Source organism: Furipterus horrens, unplaced genomic scaffold (assembly GCF_987537825.1).
Source record: "Furipterus horrens unplaced genomic scaffold, mFurHor1.1.pri manual_scaffold_4, whole genome shotgun sequence".
NCBI lineage: Eukaryota > Metazoa > Chordata > Mammalia > Chiroptera > Furipteridae > Furipterus > Furipterus horrens.
Window position 1 is genome coordinate 158,959,864 of NW_028327174.1, and position 16,610 is coordinate 158,976,473.

Consider the following 16,610-nt stretch of genomic DNA (forward strand, 5'->3'; position numbering starts at 1 on the left):
ACATGGCTTTTTAAAAGAAATATTTTACTATGGAATAAAATTATATTTTTCAAATGGTAAGTCAAATAATCTAATTAATTGTCAAACTAAAACATAGTGATATTAATTTAGTTTGCTGAGATCAGCATTTTAAAAAATAAAATGCAGTATAGTATATTACAATGTACAGTGTGTAGTAAGGGTCAATATTACTTGAAAAAAATTTCAATTATGCTTATAAGATATATGAGATATCATATATTATATTAAATAGGACATAAAACATCATATCACAACATACATTAGTTCAGGTATTTGCTTAAAAAATGAAAGTTGCTTAAAGTAATTATCCCTGAGAAATAATTTATCACAGGGATAGACATCATAATAGTGGATTCTTGAAGGAGAAGCAGAATGAATCAGGCAAAGAAACTTTTGAGGAGGAATGTCTCTCATCAGCAGGGTGCTCTTCCCAGCTTCCTTTCCAAATCTGACTGTTATGGTCATGGCCAGATTATGATCCACTGGTTCCAGCATTCTTATAGTGAAAGCACTTCATGAAAAGGATTTACAATTCTGGTTTCTTAGAAAGAGTCCCAAGTTCAGAATCACAAGCCTTTTTCAATTCTGTACTCTGCTGCACTTCACAGTGATGTAGTAGAGGATCTATTCTTATATATCTTTTCTTCAGGCTCCTGTATGATGTTAGAAGATCCATTGGAGTATTTTTTGCTCTATGTTTTCAGAGACTGTGAACCATAAATTATATTGCCTGATCCTGCTCTGAACCAAGTTAACCTAATAAAAGAAAAAGATTTTGAGAGAAAAAATAATTCATCCCTAATTTAGGTATCTTCTGTGGGTCAGCAAATGACTGAATAGACAACTTGGGTTAATATATCATAGGACTTACCAACTAATCAAACAGTCTGTGGAAGCTAGTCAATGATTACTTAAGAGTTATCCTCAAAACCTTTTCAAAAAGTAGGAACACAATATTATGTATAAAATATACATACATTTGTGAAATTTTAGCTAATTACTGTCAGTGAGAAGCAAAATGCAGGCTAATAAGCTAAAATGTCTCTCATAGAGATCAATGATTCTAACAGGTGAAGAAAATATAAAGTTGTTTCTTGTCACTGACTTTTTTTCATCAGTAGTTTGGAATTTACTATTTATCATTCCAATTTCGAAAATTCTAACATAAAATTGAGATGCTGGATCAAGTGAAGAGAGCCCTGATTTGAGTTGAGAGTCTAGGGTCCCATTTCCAGTCGCCCCTAAAGCCATGTGAGCCTGGAGAGGTAAAGGCACTTGGGCTCTCAAGTCCTCTCTGTATTCCCAACTGGGAAACAATGCCTGGACTACATGGGCCTGCCTTTCAGTGTGTCATGCATGACTCCATGTGCACTTTATATTCCTAAGCTGCTCATTAAGGTTCTTATTTGCCTTGGATGATAACAGTCTGATTCAAGTGACATAACTGAAGAGAGCAAATTAAACATTAACATGGGTGTTTCCTACTTTAAAAAAATAAAATGTTGTATGCAAGTGCTTAAGGAATAACTGATGAAAGTTTTCCCTATTCAATGTAATTAGACAAATGGGTACTCATTTCCACACCAGGTTGCAAATAAAGTCATTAGTCATCAGCATCTATTGCTAAAAGCAATTGGAGTTAGGCACTTTTCTAGGTTTCCCTGCAGCAATCTTGGTTTCAAAGTCTATTGATTTTTATATGTTTGACATGTGGGCAGTAAAGCTGTAGATAGGTATTTTTGCAATTAAGAATCACATTAATAACACTGCATTTTGGGACACTTATAGAGGACTGATTCCATACATGTAGTAATATATGACAACAAGTAATAATCACTCAATAGCGAAATATTTTCTCCTCTATAACATTGGAATAGTCCATATCCAAAGTGCTTAGTCATTATGTAATGACTGGGGTTAAATTAGTTTGATGCTAAAGTTCATAGTTATGATCAAAGTTATCCTTAAAAGACTCCCTCCCTGTAATCCTCTAATGTTTATCTTCATCCTCACCTTTATTGAATGCTTAGAATGTGTTATTATTGGTATGACTGATCCAAAGCAAAGCTATTTTAGACCTAAGAAAACATTTAAGATAAGTTATGTATCTAAAATTTGTTAGAAAAAGAATCCCGTTGTTTTTCTATATTCATACTAGACTACATGATACAAGAGGAGATTATTTCAAATAATACTTGATTAGATATTTATTGAGCATCTACAATGTTCCAGACACTCTGGCATGGAGTAATTTATAGTGGCAATAAAATACTGAATGAGATCATTCAGAGGTTGCAACATACTAGAGAAAAATGATGATTAGGTAAGTGTTCTTAACTATTAAGACATTGATTTATTTTGAAGGCAGGAATTACACCTTATTAACTTTAGTAATTTGCTGCCATATAATTATGAGCTAGTTCTATGCTTCTATGGTAATTTTTTAAAGAAAAATCCCCATCATATTGAATAAATGAACACTCAAAGCTTTTCCTTATTAGAAAGGAACTAGAAATACAGACAGACAAGGCTGCCTCAGGTTGGTCATTCTGTAGGATCTTGCCAGTCTTGGCTCTTCTGTCCTTTCTCCACTGAGCCAGACAAATCTTTCTGAAACACAAACCTGGTAGTCACCTCACTGCTAAAACTGATCAATGGCTCCCCTTTGCATGCTGGATGCTAAGATTCAAGGTCTTTAACATGGATTGTGAGTGTGCTCCATGGTGTGGACCTTCTTCCCAGCCTCACCTCTTACTTCCCTATCCTGCTGAGTTTTATCATATTACTTTATTTCTCCAAACAGAACTTGCTCTCTTGCTTCTGAATATTAAAATATTAGAATTGCTCTATTATAAATCCCTCCGTCTCCTCTTTCTTCCTTTCTTCATTTCCTCCTTTCTTCCTTCCTTTTTCTTTCTTCACTTCTTCCCTCCTTCCTTCCTTCCTTCTTTCCTTCCCTCTTTTCTTTCTTTCTTCCTTTTTTTCCCTCTTTGTTTTTTTTTGTTTCTTTCTTTGTTTCTTTCTTTTCTTTCTTTCTTTCTTTCTTTCTTTTCTTTCTTTCTTTCTTTCTTTCTTTCTTTCTTTCTTTCTTTCTTTCTTTCTTTCTTTCTTTCTTTCTTTCTTTCTTTTTCATTCTCATCTTCCCTCTGTCTCTTCACTTGGTTAATCACTACTTTATGCCTTAGCTTTATTATGACTTTATTCTAAAAAACTAATCCAGACCTGTTAAGACTGTTTGGGCTTTTACAGCAAGCATTTAATGCCTTCCAACCACACAAGTGTGTCTATGAATTCATCATGCCCCCTCAGTTACAATAGGACTATCTCTTGCTAGCCTTGTATTACCAGAAACTAGTATAGCACATGACCTAAAGTAGGTGTATTCAATAAATAATTATTAATGACATGAATAAATATTTACCATAATCCTAGGGGATGATGAAAAAAAAAAATTCTGTTTCTGTACGAAGACAGAGCACATAAAATTCAGAAGCCTAAAATTTGTTCCAAGAGAGCTTTGAACAGCAAGCTCCAGAACAATTTAGAACCTCTCACAGTAGCATTGGGAGAATGAGGAGATTGTTTAACATAACTCTGTAGTATAGGTCCCCTTAAAAACGAGACTATAAAAAGTATCTGCTTCCATTTTTAGACACCTAGCTTCAGTCCAGTGTGCTGCCAGGTACATGCTGTCTCTTGCTTTGCAGCCTGGGATAGAGTTACACCCTCTGCATTGCATTTCATACCCTTGATTATTTACATAATCTTTCTGGCTGTGCTGATCAATTTACAGACCAAAAGGAATCCCATCTAAGCGTCCTAAATCATATACTTGGCTGCCTCACACAAATGTGTTTTACCTGGATTATGTCTGGCTGTGCTGGCCCCTGAGTGGTGATCATTTCATTGTACTTAACACAAGGTTTCCCTAGAAACAGCAGCGATGAGGGGCAGGGGAGGGAGGGGGGATACCTGAGGTACAGGGAAATCAAGCCTGTTAAGCATAATCACCCTTGATAGCTTGTCTTCTTTCCATGATTTGTGACTTTAGAATTGTTTTACCATACAGGGTGCTTAAAACTGTATTATAATCAAATGGTTCCAGAGCTCGCCCTCTTTGAAAATTATATACTCATGCCAAACTGTCATAATGTGATCATTTGTGAAATATTAACTTTGAGAGGAAAAATGGTTCATATTTTCCCCCCAAACTTTGGAGTTTGTTAGATCCTTAAATATTTTGAAGGGCAAGATGGGCCACCATATTAACATTTTAAAATATATAAAATAGAACTATATAGATATTACTAGAAGTGAATTGAGAAAGAAGCTATTTATGAGTAGAAGGATACAGAGTAAATCTTGGTAAAAAGAGTAAAAACAGTTATGATGGTGTCCATAGCTCATTTATGAGTTTACAAGCTTATTGGTTAATAAAACAATATAGTACTAGAACATTAGAATGCCTTAAAGTGTCAAGAGAACTGAATACCATTTTATTGGTGTGCTTTACATGAATTTTCCTATACCAGGATGAAGAGAAGTAAGAATGGTATTACTATATCAAGTGGTTTAATACATCAATGTTATTCTACAGGAGCCATTTTACTTCTCAAACAGAAGCACTGAAGCAGACTTCACAAAGATTTTGTTGAGTATAGTTGACCCTTGAACAACATGGGGGTTAGGGGTGCCAAGGTCCTTCACAATTGAAATTTTACATGTAACATTTGATTCCCCAAAAATGCCAGTCATCCCTCAGTATCCACAGGGCATTGGATCCAGGACCCATGCAAATACCCAAATCTACAGATGCTCAAGTCCCTTATATGATATAATATGGTGCAGAATGGTGCATACAGTTGGCCCTCTGCATCCACACATACAGAGGGCCAACTCCATATTGAAAAAAATCCGCGTATAAACGGACCTGTGCAATTAAAACTTGTGTTGTTCAAAGGTCAACTGTACTTTTAAACATTCAGATTTTCCCATTTGAAGGTACATGTTCCTTGAAACAGAAACAATTGTGTGTAATCAGAAAGCCCTTATTTCTAATATGATCTTCAAAGTCAAGTAATAGTTAATAGAGTGATCACTTTGTAAGTTATAAAAATGTCTAATCAATATGTTGTAAACCTGAAACTAATCTAATATTGTATGTCAACTGTAATTGAAAAAATAGGAAAATTACTAAAAATAAAAACCAATAAAAGGAAATAGTTAATAAAAATATTTATTGCTCATAATTTTATTTTTGTTATTAAAATACAAAATTCATGCTAATTATTTTTTCAATTTAAGTAAAGTCCTGGAGAAGTTGTGTTTCAAGAATTATCCAAATAAGCCTTAACTACAGGTATAAGTGGAGGCTGATGTTCATATATATGTAGAGTCTTGGACAAGAGGGTCTGAACTGGGAGTTAGGCAGGCCACATGATTTTAAGGCTGGTTCTACCACTGAATATATGAATTTGAGCAATTCTGTGCTGCCTTTCACTACATCAAGAGTTCTCTGTTGGGGACCCCTGACCCTCAGAGATCCCCTGGTGTCAAGGATGAAATGAAGACTTCCTGGGCAGTTGCGCTAGGGGAGAGAAGACTGGCAAATACCTGAAAAACAAATGCCTCAATTTCCTTCCTTCAATGTCTTTTATTGAGTACAGTAAGCTTAAGGGCATATAGCATGCATGTAAAGCTCATCAATCGATGTTAAACAGTGCTGATTACAGAAAACAGATATTGTTCAGGGATAACAATTAAAGGAATGTTGAGATCTCCCTCAGATCAGGGTGTGTTCAACACAAAGACTTCAGATGGCCAGAAAATAGGGAAGGTAAGTTCATTTTTAGTAAAAGTTAAAACCTCTACTGCTGGTACAATAACGCGATCAAACGAAGTAAAAGAACAGGGCAAGCTTCAAAGGATATAAAGCATTTTCTCATGGCCCAATTCCCATAGGGCCTACTGGCTATAGCATCAAGGCATGTATGCACCCAGCTTTTCCAGTTTTCCGGTCAGGTCTCACAGGCTTCATTTCCTTTGCCTGGCCTGTGCGGGACTCCAAGTCTTGATACTTTCCCAGGGGGACCCCAACAGTTCTCAAACTCAGAATCACCTGAAGGACTTCTTAAAGCACAAATTGCTTCTCTTGAATCCCAGGGTTCCTAATTTAATAGGTTGGGATGGGGCCCAAGTATTTGTGTTTCCTATGAAGTTCCCAGGTATTACTAAAGCTTCTGTATGGGATAGGCTTTGTGAATCCATGCAATGCACACATCTCCCAATCTGCTTCTCTTTAGTTAGGAGGAAAGCAGAAGGGTTTCAATGGAATGCATCATAGCTCAATCTGTTATGGTCTTTAGATGACACTGTGGGAGTAGTGTGCGTTCATAGAAATGGAAGCAGGAAAAGAGGGAAGAAGAAACACACATTTGGAGCCAGCTCCCAATATTCTCGGTTTTATTATTCCATAAACAAGGAGATGAGCCTAGAATTTTCAGACAAAAAAAAACAGCGTAGTCTAGAGAAAAGTGGAGAAGGTACCAGAAAAGTCAAATATATTCTCTAGCTCTCCAACTTTGCCCTTGTCCATACTATATCTTGAAACTAAAATTTTCAACATTATATATAGTTGTAAAGGTGCAAAGCTAATCTGCAGTTATCCAGCTGGTAAGAATATGAAGACCTTTCCTTATATACAAAATGAAGATTTTCAGCAGCTTTATGTTCAGAAAAAAAATGAAAAAGGTTGAATGTATTGCTTCAATAAAGAATTATGAAAAATTATTATGCTTTAAGTAGAGTATTTTAAGATTCAAACATGAGTAGACATGTTCTTTGTGATACATTTGAGTGAATACTCACATTTATATGGCTAAATGTGGATTTATACATTAATGAAAAATATTTTCCAGTAGGAACACTGAAATGAAAAAGATTTAGTTAGCTCATAAACTTGGGAAGAATATCTAGATGAAGCTTTCTTTTTATATTCTGAAACTCAAATTGCATTATAACTATTACCATTAAAATAAAAATATGTGAAACAGTTTTTCTATACCTTATTACTTATAATAAGCAGAATTACACAAAATAACATGCCCATATAAAAATTGTCAGTTCTATTAATGAACTTCTGTGTTGGGATTTGTCTTATAAAAGCTATTTTCTTTTAAAGAGATGAGGCTCTATGCTTTTCTTATTGGCACATCATTCTCTGAATAGAATATTCCTTCGTTGCTGCAATTTATTGATCCTTCATGGAGTTACTAGATAGTTCAGCATATTTATAGAGGCATGAATTACCCTGCTGAAATAAATATTCTAGTGCTTCTCTATTCAGAGGATCTCAGGGACAGGAATATAACATGTCATCTGCTTTCTCTGAAGAAAATTACAAGGGCACTATGTAATTTCCAATGAGAGGAAGAACAATTCATGAACGTATAACAAATTTGTGTTATTTTTTCACTCATCAACATAAAGCTTATCTCTGAAAAGTGAACATTCTCCAGAATAAATGGGAAGAATATAAAAAAGATAGTGCAATAAAACTTGCAGTAAAAAAAAAAATTTAATACTTGAGAGAGCTTTGCAATTCTTACATCATTCAAGAGACTAGGAAAGTAAGTAGCTGAGTGTGAACATTCAGAATTTTGTTCATAATTTTATTTTCCAAATTGCAACTTAAAAAATGATATAAATTCTCAGACTTGTTTTCTCCTAATCTTTTTTTTTATATTGAAAGGACACTCTTATTAACAATGAAATAAATGGAGTTTTCCTTTCCTTCCTTGAAAGTAAAAATATACAAAGTCCAAACAAGTTAGAAGGTACATAAGAGAAGATAATTTTTATTTTTGATTGAGGTAATTAAATTTGAGCTTTTAACTTTTAAGCAGAAAATTATGAATGTGGCTATTGCAAATATAAAAGTCATTTTATGGAAAAATATGACAGTCAACAAAGATTATAAGCAAGCAGAAGAAACTAATATTTCAACAACGTAGACTTGTAGTACTCTACAAAATCTTTTATATACACAGTGGTGTTTTGTAAAAATATTGTCTTTTTTGAATTTGATTAGTAATTAACTCCTTTATTTGAATATTATTTGTTTAAAGTTGTTTATATTTTCAGATGCAATACCTTTATCCAAAAGCATATCTGATGATTTGTAAACACATACTTGAAAATTTAATACTAGCAATCTGCTCAACACAATAGCCACTGGTTACGTGTGGCTACCAAGCACTTAAAATATGGCTTGTGTACTTCCGGCCAAGACCGAGGCATAGACAGACATGCTGCATATCCCTCTACAACTAAGAAGGAGTACAACTACCTCAAAACTAGAGACAAGAAGTTACAGAAAATTGAGCTGCATGAAAGTCCAACAAACAAAGATATAAAGACAAAATACTAATCCAGACAGGTAGGAGGGGCAGGGGCAGAGCCAGGGTGGAGAGGTCGCAATGTGTTGGCAGTGGCAGATGCAGCAGCGGCAGCAATGGAAGTCTGGTGGAAAACGCAGTCACATGTTTTAAAAGGTCAGGAGGGACACCTGACGAGCATTTCCAGCCCCAGACCAGACCACACAGATCATGGCCCCAGCACTGGGGAAAATCAAACGTTATTGCTTCTGACTGTGCAGATCAGTGGGTTTTGGGGAGGAGAAAGAAACTGCCTGTCTCTCAGTAGAGTCTGCTTGTTTAAAGGGCTCCCATGGTCCTAAAATGTATGCAGACCCACCCACTCTGGGAACAACAGCCAGGGCAACAGCTCGAGGGGAGCCAGACCCATATGAAAGTGGGTGAAGTGCCTGGAAAAGGGGCGAGTGCTGACCAAGCGGCATTGTTCCCTCTTAGATCCCTCCCCCACACACAGTACCACAACATGGTGAAACGGGTCACCCATACTGATGAATACCTAAGGCTCCACCCCTTACAACGTAACAGGAGTGACAGTTTACCTAAGACACAGAGGCAAACAAACATAAGAACCTGTCAAGATGAGGAGACAAAAAAGTATGGCCCAAAAGAGGAAACAGATCAAGGTTCCAGTGGGAGAACTAAGTGACGAGAAGATAACAAATTTAACATATGCAGAGTTTAAAACACTGGTGATAAAGATGCTCACAGGCTTGACAGATATGCTTGAGTATGGCAGATGCATAAGGGAAGAAGTGAAGGCTATGCTAAATGAAACAAAGGATAATCCACACAAAATTAATGGTGAAGGGAAGGAGACTGGGGTTCAAATCAATTATTTGGAACATAAAGAAGAAAAAAAACAGACTTCTGGGCAAGATGGAGGCTTAGACTGACAAGCTTTGCCTCCCTCTACAACTAAGAAGGACTATAACTACCTCAAAACTAAAAACAACAAGAGGTTCCAGAAAATAAAACTACATGGAAGTCCAACGTATAAAGTTATAAACCAGTGGTGCTCCTCCAGATGGGTAGGAGGTGCGAAACCAGAGTGGAAAGGTCGGGCTGTGCTGTCCACAGCAGCAGCAAGGATAGTGACAAGACTTCGAGAAATGCCACAGGAGCACTCCCAGTGGTAGTCGGGACCCATCAGCTCGCGATTCCAATGCTGGGGAAGGCAGACCACCATTGCCTCAGACTTGGAGGCCCAGAGGGCATGGGGACAGAGGAAGAGGCTTCCTATCTCTCAGTGGAGAGTAATAGCAGGAATCCATCTTAGACCCCGCCCCCACACAAAGCGCCACAGTGTGGTGAGAAGGGTCACCTGGTAGTGACGAATGCATGGGGCTCCACCCCCTATAGCATAGGAGGTGTGACAGCCCCACCCAGGAAGCAAAGCTAAACACAAAACTGTCAGGATGACACAGATCATGATTGACATCCCGGTGATGCAGCTCACCTGACAGCAAATACGGGACCTAAGTGATGAACAAGTAGAAAACCTTTCTTAGGCTCAGTTCAGAGCTATAGTCATAAGGAAGCTTGTACATATCTAACAGCGGGACTTAATCAAGACAGGGGAGGAATGAAGGGTAGTCCTTTGAAACAGTGGTAAGGAAAGGAAAACCAGGGATCAAATCAACAAATCAGAACATAGGGAAGGAACAAACAGTCAACCAGTGCAGAGAGAGGAAACAAAAAGAGGAAAATGAGGAGAGGCTCAGAAACCTATGGGACAGCTATAAGCGAATGAACATTCGAATTATAGGGTTGCCAGAAGGTGAAGAAGAAGAACTAGAAATTGAAAGATTATGTGAAAAGATAATGAAACAAAACTTCCCTACCTTGAGGAAGGAAATAGAATTACAGGTCCAGGAAACACAGAGAGTTCCAGAAAAACTGGGCCCAGGGAGAACCACTCCAAGACACATTATAATCAAAATGTCAAAAATTAAAGATAAAGAGAGAGTCTTAAAAGCACCAAGAGAGAAGAAAAGAATTATGTACAAAGGGGTCCCAATTAGACTATTAGCTGATTTCTCAAACTAGACTCTGCAGGCAAGAAGGGACTGGCAAGAAATATTCAAAGTAATGAAAGGCAAAAACCTACAGTCACAAATACTCTATCCAGCAAAGCTGTCATTCAGAATAGAAGGGCAGAGAAGGTGCTTCCAGGACAAAGTAAAACTGAAGCAGTTCATCAGATCCAAACCACTGTTATATGAGATGTTAAAGGGATTTGTTTAGAAGAAGGAGAATCAAAACTATTAACATTAAGATGAAAACTGTATCACAACAACCAACAACAGAAGCTAGGGAATCAAAACAAAGGCAAACTAAGTAGGTAACGAGAATGGAAAAAAAATTATAGATATGGGAAACATATTGGGGGGAGGTCAGTGGGGAGGGGGAAGGGGGAAAAGGGAGGGAGATGACACAGGAATTAAGAAACATAGTAGAAGGGAATGGAGCAGACAGGAAGAGGTCGAAAAAAATTATGTGCACAATCAATGGACATGGACTAAAAGGGGGGGGCATCTGGAGGGAGGAGGGGTCACTGGGTGGAGGGGAACAGAGGGAAAAGAAATGAGGACAACTGTAACAGCATAATCAATAAAGCATATTAAAAATAAAAAATTTTAAAAAATGAAAAGAAGAAAAAAACAGTCAACCAGTACAGAATGAGGAAACAAGAATTGAAAAAACTGAGGAGATGCATAGGAACCTCTGGGACAACTTTAAACGTGCCAACATCTGAATCATAGGGGTGCCAGAAGGAGAAGAAGAAGAGCATGAAATTGAAAGCTTATGTGAAAAAATACCGAAGGAAAACTTCCCAAATTTGGTGAAGGAAATAGATATACGAATCCAGGAAGCACAAAGAGTCCCAAACAAGCTAGACCCAAAAAGGACCACACCAAGACATATCATCATTAAGATGACAAAGGTGAAAGATAAAGAGAGAGTCTTAAAAGCAGCAAGAGAAAAGCAGAGAGTTGACTACAAAGGGGTGCCTATAATACTGTCAGCTGATTTCTCAAAAGAAAATTTTCAGGCAAGAAGGGACTGGCAAGCAGTATTCAAAGTGATGAAAAGCAAGGACTTACAACCAAGATTTTTCTATCCAGCAAAGTTATCATTTAGAATGGAAGGGCAGATGAAGTGCTTCCCAGACAAGATAAATCTTAAGGAACTCATCATCACCAAGCCATTATTATATGAAATGTTAAAGCGACTCATTTAAGAAAAAGAAAATCGAAACTATGTACACTAAAATGACAACAAACTCACAACTATCACCAACTGAATCTAAAATATAAAAACAAAATCCAATTAAGCAAACCAGAACAGGAACAGAATCAGGTATGGGAATCATTTGGAGGGTTAGCAACGGGGAGGGAAAAGGGGAGAAATGGGGAAATGTGCAGGGACAAAGAAGCATAATTGGTTGGTACAAAATAGACAAGAGGAAGTTAAGAATAATATAGGAAAGGGTGAAGCCAAAGAACTTACATGAACGACCCATGGACATGAACTAAGAGAGGTGAGATTGTTGGAGGGAAGGGGGGTACTGAACAGAAGGGAGCAAAGTGAATAAAAATAGGAATTACTGTAACAACATAATCAATAAAATACACTTAAAAATATGGCTAGTGTGACTGAAGTACTGATTTTTAATTTTTATGTTAAAAAATTTAAATATATTTGGAACAACTTTATAAACTGTAAATTTTATGAAATCTAAATACAGATAAAGTGTTTCTGATGAAAACTAAAACCTCTGAATCAAGAATTAAGTGTAAAATACACACTGGGTTTCAAAGATTTAGTATAAAAAATAATGAAGAAAACTAGAAAAAAGTAATAATTTTTATATTGTTTAAATGTTTGAGTAATAGTATTCTGAATATATTGGGTTAAATAAATTATACTACTAAAAATTTTTAAATTCACCTAATTTAACATTTTTTTAGATTTTATTTATTTATTTTTAAAGTGATGGAGGAAAGGAGGGAGAAAGAGGGAGAGAAATTTTAATATGTGAACGATATAGTGATCGGCTGCCTTTCACACACCCTTAGCCAGGGAGCAGGCCCACAATATAGGCATATGCCCTGACCGGGAATCGAACCAATGACTCTCTGGTTTACAGGTCGGTGCTCAATCCACTGAGCCATACCAACCAGGGCTGGTTCAATATTTTTTAATGTGGCTACTTGAAAAAATTAAATTACATATATAGCTTGCATTATGTTTTCAATGGAACAACAGTGATCTACATGGTACATAGAAATTAAAACTTAATTTTTGCAGTTTATGAAGTCTGTGGCCAATTATTACTACATGTATTTTCTAGTATATCCATCTTGTATAACCACAATTAATCTAATTACATAGGGAATAAATTTCCCTTTACTTGTGAGGCCATTTTTATTTTTAGTGAGTGTTCACAGCCCCATACTAGGTTAATTTTTAATGCAAACCTGAGTGTTTAAGTTATATTTATAAAGTATATTTTCTGGGTCACAGTGTATAGTTATAAAGGTAGTTGACAACACAAGGGCTCCTAAATAAATGACCCAACCTGTACTTCACTCACCAAGCCATGGCCCTGGGAAGGACCTGCCTTTGTCTGGAGAATGGGTCTCCTTTCTAAGTGGTACAAAGACAGCATAAGCTAGTTAGCTCTGCATGTTTGAATTTCCCCTTTGGATTGATATAGAACATGGAATCACCACATTTCCCCCTTGGAAATAAAAATTATAACTCATAACTCATGAGGCAGTGCCACAGACATTAACACGGCAACTACAAATGAATGTAATACCTATAGGCTAAGAACAGATTAAGTACAAGGAAATAATGAAACTACCTTTTAGGTTTCTAAAATTCAACCAGAATTGTGATTTCTAATAAAATATAGGTAATCATGTTTTGTTAGTAAATTATATATGCCAATGTAGTTGATCCCCTAATCTAATTTATGTATTATAATTATCAGTTCAGTAAGCCTATGAAAAAAAGTTCTCCTTTAAAAATATTCCTGAAAATTAGAACATTCTTGAGAAACAACTTTACACTAGTCAATTAAAATCAATTCTTAGTTAAAAATAAACACTGTTTTCATGCTCTGTATTTTATTTAAACAAAAAAAGAAAACAACTTAGTTAATGCTCTTATAAATCTAGAGGGCTTTAAGGAGAATATCTTTAAGATAATTCCTTAATATCCCTTTTGGCAGAGTATTAGTCATTTCTTATTCAATGTAGATTTCTTAAGTAGCTGACATTTATTTTGTTTCTTACCACCTGATCTTGGTACTTAAAATCTGTTTTTCATTTGTTTTACATTTATTCATGCTTTAATGGCTCCTAGTGATTTTTAACTAGCACTTTCCTAAGGAGTGAGTTTTATCTTTCTATATATATACAATGAATATTGTTTGTATCTATGTTGCTTTAAAATTTTGTATATTTGTTAAATAGTAATGGCTCATTAATATTGACTATATTCTTAACTGTTACTAATTTTAACCATTGAATTTGCTTATAGTTCCCTTGAATACAGTAAATAGTATGTATATTTAATTATATGAAATATTATGTCTCTCTTTTAACAGTTTCATAAATAGCATATTTGTTCATTGAAATTCAGGCGAGGCTTAAATCACATAGATTTTTTTTAAATAACTAAGTTTTCTTTTTCTTTTTCTTTTTTTTTTTTTTTCCACTTTGCAAGGTTTAGTTCGACAGCAGGTTCGGGTGGAGGGGTCCCAGGCAGGGCTGACACCCCGTGTCCTGCTCGGCCACGTGAAGAGACCCATGCTGGCGCTGGGGCCCAGGGGGAGCCAGCCAGACACGACGAGCCGGAACGCGCCGATTTCGAGGCTTTGTGTTCATTTCGCCCTCGGCCCCTTCTCGATGGGCTTCCCAATGATCTTCCCCCGGAGCCTGAGGCCAATGGCTCTTTCTATTTTGCCCAGAACCTGGTTATTAGGAATCGCTCGTCCACTTTTGTAGTCTGCAATGACCTGTGGCTTTTCGTTGATTTTGGTCGCCAGGTCCTTCTGCGTCAGTCCCTTGCTCTGCCGGCCCTGCTGGATCACCTTGCCCACCTCCAGGCTCACCCGATCGTGGTGAAGCTCCTCGGTCTCCCGGTCCAGCTTGGCTGTGTTCTTGGTGATCGCATACTGTTTGTTCTGGCCGGCAGCCCATTTCTTGGAAGTCTCCACATCCCCTCCTTGTCGCTGGGCTGCTAAGATGGCCTGCTTGGACTTGGCCTGCGCGGCCGTGGGGCCTTTCTTGCGCAGAACCGTCACCGTATCCCAGTCGCTCTCGGCCATGGCTGGGAAGGCGTCTCCAGCGGCCGGTCCGGTGCCTCCGCTGCAGCTGCTCTTAAGTTTTATTTTTCAGTTACAGTTTATATTCAATACTATTTTGTATTAGTTTCAGATATACAGGATAGTGATTAGACAATCATATCCTTTACAAAGTGTTCCCCCCGATATTTCGAGTACCCACCTGGCACAATGCATAGTTGTTACAATATTGTTGACTGTATTTCTTGTGCTGTGCTTTACATCCCTATGACTGTTTAGTAACTATCAATCTGTACCTCTTAATCCCTTCACCTTTTTCACCTGGTCCCCTCAAACCCTTGCCCTCTGGCAACTGTCAGTCTGTTCTGTGTCTGTGAGTCTATTTCAATTTGTTTCTTTTGGTCTTTAGATTCCACATATAAGTGAAATCATACGGTATTTGTCTTTCTCTGACTGACTTATTTCACCTAACACAATAAACCACTTAGATTTTGAAGAATGCAATGTTCTACCTGTATAACAAATAAATAAGTTGACATTGCTACCTATACCCAAAAGCAAAGTTTCTTTTTGGAGTATCAAACCACACCACAACTGCTAGATTATGAAGGAATTGGAGATTATAAATTAAAAATATTTTACATCTATTTAATTCTCATGGTTATCAAATCATTGTGGTCATTAAATGAGATTATTCAGCCACATATTTTATCTACACTGATTTGAGTAAAATTTTAGTAAGACACGACAAAAGAGAATTTATTTTAAAAGAAAAAACTATGAATTCCCCCAAATCTATCACACATACTAATCATTCTGTAAGTCGTGTAATGGACATTGTCATTTTGACATGTAGAACATTTCTCTTCTTCCATCACCTTTGAATTAATTGGATTATAGAGGGGTAGGGCAAGGGAAATAGGGATGGAATTTGGAACATGAATGACTCCCATTGCTACTTGTATCATTAGAACATTTTGAAGTCATGTCGATGTTAACCTATAAAGGGAAGCCCCACTGACTTTCTGTCTTCTTAAGACAAAACAACATAATTGCATCTGTGCCCCTCTTTTCAGTTGTTACTATAGCACAGATTCAGAACTAACTATAGATTCTTATTAACTCAAAATAAACTAATGAGAGAGATGATAAGTACCACAACATGAAGATTAAAAAATTAATCCAAATTTTAAACCTCAGAGATGTTTGGAACAAGGAAATAGATGTTAAAAATGCAAATTGGCCACTAACTACAGATGTTAGAAGTTAGCAGTAACCGATCAATAGTTTTAACCAATTTGAATGCATGTTCCTGACTGTCTACAAGGAAGGATTTCAGCACCTAAAAGATAATAGACCAAATTTCAAAGTGGTATTAAGCCCTTTCATGCAGTGGATTCTGCATTTATTATTACTTTGGGTATGGGAAGGGTAGAAATTATGGTAATAAGAAGGTACCTTACTGACTTGAAAATTAATTGATTTAAAAACTTTCTTTGCATATTTTTAAAAGTTTAGAAAATTTAGGAAGACTATTACAACATTTTATTAAAGATATTTTGAAAGATATATGAGAACTTCAGTATTAATTGCATTGTTTGAGGAAATCTTTACTGTATTATAGGTGTGCATTAATAAAATTCTGTATTAAAAATGTACACTTTCTATTTTTCTATAATTTACAACTCACTAAAAAGATTACTTTCGTGCTGTTGCTTCTAGTTCACTAATTTCTCTGAATTATCAATTATTTACTATGAAAATAGACCATAGGGAAAAGGTACTCTTCTTAATGTTGCAAGATTCTTCTATAGCAGTCATGTGATTTGAAATCCATA

At 36.4% G+C, this 16,610-nt stretch overlaps 1 pseudogene; it reads right to left on the reverse strand.

Annotated features, from left to right (window-relative positions):
* Window positions 1-14,252: 14,252 nt before the first annotated feature.
* Window positions 14,253-14,832, reverse strand: LOC150013165 (endothelial differentiation-related factor 1 pseudogene; annotated as a pseudogene).
* Window positions 14,833-16,610: the final 1,778 nt, after the last annotated feature.